The following is a 4,945-nucleotide window of genomic DNA, read 5'->3' on the forward strand; positions in this document are numbered from 1 at the left end:
TGAGGAAGCCCATCGTTGGAATATACAAGCCAAGTTCTATAATGAAAAATTCCCACTAGTATATGAAAGTGACAAAATAAGAGACTCTCTATCATGAAGATCATGGTGCTACTTTGAAGCACAAGTGTGGAAAAAGCATAGTTGCATTGTCCCTTCTTTTATTTTCTTTTTTATATATTTTTTTGGGCCTTCCTTTTTTTATCTGGCCTTTCCCTTTTTTTATTTGGCCTTTTTTTTCATGGGACAATGCTCTATAAATGATGATCATCACACTTCTATTTATTTACAACTCACTGATTACAACTCGATACTAGAACAAAATATGACTCTATATGAATGCCTCCGCCGGTGTACCGGGATGGGCAATGCATCAAGAGTGACATGTATAAAAAATTATGCAAGGTGGATTTGCCACAAATACGATGTCAACTACATGATCATGCAAGGCAGTATGACAATGATGAAGCGTGTCATAATAAACGGAACGGTGAAAAGTTGCATGGCAATATATCTCGAAATGGCTATGGAAATGCCATAATAGGTAGGTATGGTGGCTGATTTGAGGAAGATATAAGGGGGGTTTATGTGTGATAGAGCGTATCATATCACGGGGTTTGGATGCACCGGCGAAGTTTGGACCAACTCTCGAGGTGAGAAAGGGCAATGCACGGTACCGAAGAGGCTAGCAATGATGGAAAGGTGAGAGTGCTTATAATCCATGGACTCAACATTAGTCATAAAGAACTCACATACTTATTGCAAAAATCTACAAGTCATCAGAAAACAAAGCACTACGCGCATGCTCCTAGGGGGATAGATTGTTAGGAAAAGACCATCGCTCGTCCCCGACCGCCACTCATAAGGATGACAATCAAAGAACACCTCATGTTTCAAATTTGTTACACAACGGTTACAATACGTGCATGCTACGGGACTTGCAAACTTCAACACAAGTATTTCTCAAATTCACAATTACTCAACTAGCAAGAAAGATGAATCTAGTAGGCCAAAGCAAACTGATAATTCGAAGAGACTTGCAAAGATATTAAATCATGTATATAAGAATTCAGAGAAGAATAAAATATTGTTCATAGATAATCTTGATCATAAACCCACAATTCATCGGATCTCGACAAACACACCGCAAAAAGTATTACATCGAATAGATCTCCAAGAGAATCGAGGAGAACTTTGTATTGAGATCCAAAGAGAGAGAAGAAGCCATCTAGACAATAACTATGGACCCGAAGGTCTGTGGTAAACTACTCACACATCATCGGAGAGGCTATGGTGTTGATGTAGAAGCCATCCGTGATCGATTCCCCCTCCGACGGAGCGCCGAAAAGGCCCCAAGATGGGATCTCACGGGTACAGAAGGTTGCGGCGGTGGAAAAAGTGTTTCATGGCTCCCTTGGATGTTTTCAGGGTATAAGAGTTTATATAGGTGAAAGAAGTAGGTCGGTGGAGCTGCGAGGGGCGTGCCTACCCCCTGGGGCGCGCCTCCCTGCCTCGTGGCTTCCTCGTTGCTTCCTTGACTTCCACTCCAAGTCTCCTGGATTGTGTTTGTTCCAAAAACGATCCTCGCGAAGGTTTCATTCCGTTTGATATTCCTTTTCTGCGAAACACTGAAATAGGCAAAAAAAATAGCAATTTGCACTGGGCCTTCGGTTAATAGGTTAGTCCAAAAATAATATAAAAGACCATATTAAAGCCCATTCAACATCCAAAACAGATAATATAATAGCATGGAAGAATCAAAAAATTATAGATACGTTGGAGACGTATCAAGCCGCAGTGGGACACCTTCTCCATCGATCTCGAACCGGTGCCCGCCAAGGTGGTCGGCGGCACCCCATGCAGCGCAACATCCCCTGAGGCGTCGAGCTCTCCTACCATGCCGACATCGACGCACACGAGTGCGGCCAGGACACGGCCCGCGATGCTGATCTGTGCCACACCAAGCCCAGACCGCTCTGGCATGCAATTCATGTCTCCACTGCCGGGGGCGTCAGTGCCGCCGCCCGACAAGGAGGCTCCGCGGCGGTACCGCACCTTGGAGAATCTGTGAGACACCACTGAAGAAGGGACAAGTGATAACAGTCAGTACAGTTACCTGTGTCTCTTCGCAGGGGAGGAGCCGACCTCCTTCAATGAGGCGCAGAAGGAGGGAGGATGGAGAAACGCCATGAACGAGGAGATGCAGAGCATCATCGACAACGACACGTGGGAGCTGTGCGAGCTCCCTCCCGGGCACCGAGCGATAGGCCTCAAGTGGGTCTACAAGCTCAAGAAGGACGCCCACGGCACGATGGTGAAGCACAAGGCGCGGCTGGTGGCAAAAGGCTACGTCCAAGTCCAAGGAGTGGACTTCAAGGACGTGTTCGCTCCGGTGGCACGCATGGAATCGGTGCGCGTGCTGGTCGCGCTCGCCGCGCACCACGTGTGGCCAATTCATCACATGGACGTCAAGTCCGCCTTCTTGAACGGGGACCGGCAGGAGGAGGTCTACGTTGTTCAGCCACCCGGGTACGTTGAGCTCGGCGACGAGGGGAAGGTGCTGCGTTTATGCAAGGCACTGTATGGGCTACGCCAAGCCCTGAGAGCTTGGAACGCCAAGCTGGACGAAAGCTTGCGTTCTCTGGGCTTTGAGCGTTGCCCCTCGGAGCACGCAGTCTACCGACGCGGGGAGGGCGACAAGCTCCGGCTCATCGGTGTGTACGTCGACGACCTTGTCATTACAGGGGCGGACAAGACGGAGATCGACGCATTCAAGTGTCAGATGACCACGCTCTTCCGCATGAGCGACCTCGCCGAGCTCAGCTACTACCTGGGCATTGAGGTGCGCCAGGAGCGCGACCGCATCACACTCTACCAAGCGGCCTACGCAAAAAGCTGCTGGAGCGTGCTGGGCTCAAAGAGTGCAACACCGGCAACGTGCCGATAGAAGCTCGACTGAAATTGAGCAGGGACAGCAAGGAGAGGCCGGTGGACAGCACTGAGTACCGCAGCATCATTGGAGGGTCGCGCTACCTCGTGCACATGAGGCCGGACATCTCCTTCACCGTCGGCTACCTGAGCCGTTTCATGGAGGCACCGACTTCAGATCACTACGCGGCTGTGAAGCGTCTGCTAAGGTATGTAGCAGGCACTCTGGACCACGGTTGTGCCTATGTCCGGGGGAAGGGCACGCCGGAGCTGGTGGGGTACAGCGACGCGGATCACGCCGGTGACATCAACGACAGGCGGAGCACGACGGGAGTGCTCTACTTCCTCGGCACGGCGGCAGCCCAGTGAGTTGGCAGTCGCAGAAGCAAAGGGTGGTGGCACTCTCCTCATGTGAGGCGGAGTACGTGGCTGCCACCACCACCGCTTGCCAAGGGATTTGGCTGGCTGGGCTGATCGGAGAGATGCTGAACATCGACGTCTGGCCACCACGACTTCTGGTCGATAACAAGTCAGCAATGTGTCTCCAAGAACCCCATCTTCCATGATCGAAGCAAGCACATTGAGATACGATACCACTTCATTCGTGATTGTGTGGAAGAAGGGCGGATCGACATCGACTACATCTGCACCAACGATCATCTTGCTGACGTCCTCACCAAGGCACTTGGACGACTCAAGTTTCTGGAGCTTAGGGGGAGGATCGGCATGACAGAAATAATTCGGCGGCGATGAGCTTAGAGGGAGATTTGTTAGCTAATCTAGTTGATGTAGTTTTCCTTCAGTTAGTTTGCTTTCGTCAGACATAACGTAGTCAGGCGCATGAGCTCGCGAGTCATGCGAGCTGCGCGCGTAGGCGATCTGGGCATGATCGATGCCCGATCGATCAGGGTGGTCAGCCACGAAACCCACTTGTGGGATGGCACGAGAATTCGGGATCATGGCGCTAGGACCGGGGCACTCTTTCTCTCTGTAACAGAATAAGTAGAGGAGATCAAAAACAGAAAAGTCGCAAGGTTGTAGGTGACGCAAAAACTCATGTCTCTCCTCTTTGTGATCGCGAGCTGTGAGAGATCGAGCAACCCTGACAAAGCACATGACGCCTATAGTCCATTGTTAATTCCTCTCTGTACCTAATCTTGTTAATTTCCCACACCAAAGATGCTAATCAACTGGCATTCTAAAACTCTCCTAACAAGTAACAACAGCCGCGCCTATGGACGATCGATCCCACCAGTGGCAACCAATGGAGGTGCCAACGGTGGTGATGCAACTTGTTTCCATGTACAACAACTACGGCAATCCGTCCTCTCCTACCTGCATTGTCCTCGAAGGAATGGAAGCGGACGAGAGAGAGCGTCGACCTGACTTATAACATTTTTCTTTCAGCAATCTCTACAAAAAATCATGCCTCTCTTGACTTGGGGTCAATAGCTCCTGTGCGACATCTTTCGTGGGAATTGGACAGAGTGCGACATTGTTGACGAAAATGGCTTTGGGGCGACACTTTTGAGCGACAAAATAGCCCAGACACGACATGGCCCTTAAACTGATCTGATGCCCTCATTAGCTGTTATGGGCTGGACCCACAACTTATCCACGTAAGCGCGGGACCCACCATTTGTCCAGTAAGCGCGGGACCCACAACTTATCCACGTCAGCATGGGACCCACCACTTGTCCAGTATGCGCGGGACCCACCTCTTTGCAGCTAGAAGAGATGACTGATGACCCACAAGTGTAGGAGATCTATCGTAGTCCTTTCGATAAGTAAGAGTGTCGAACCCAACGAGGAGCAGAAGGAAATGACAAGCGGTTTTCAATAAGGTATTCTCTGCAAGCACTGAAATTATAGGTAACAGATAGTTTTGTGATAAGATAATTTGTAACGGGTAACAAGTAATGAAAGTAAATAAGGTGCAGCAATGTGGCCCAATCCTTTTTGTAGCAAAGAACAAGCCTGGACAAACTCTTATATAGATAAAAGCGCTCCCGAGGACACA

Source organism: Triticum aestivum, chromosome 1D (assembly GCF_018294505.1).
Source record: "Triticum aestivum cultivar Chinese Spring chromosome 1D, IWGSC CS RefSeq v2.1, whole genome shotgun sequence".
NCBI lineage: Eukaryota > Viridiplantae > Streptophyta > Magnoliopsida > Poales > Poaceae > Triticum > Triticum aestivum.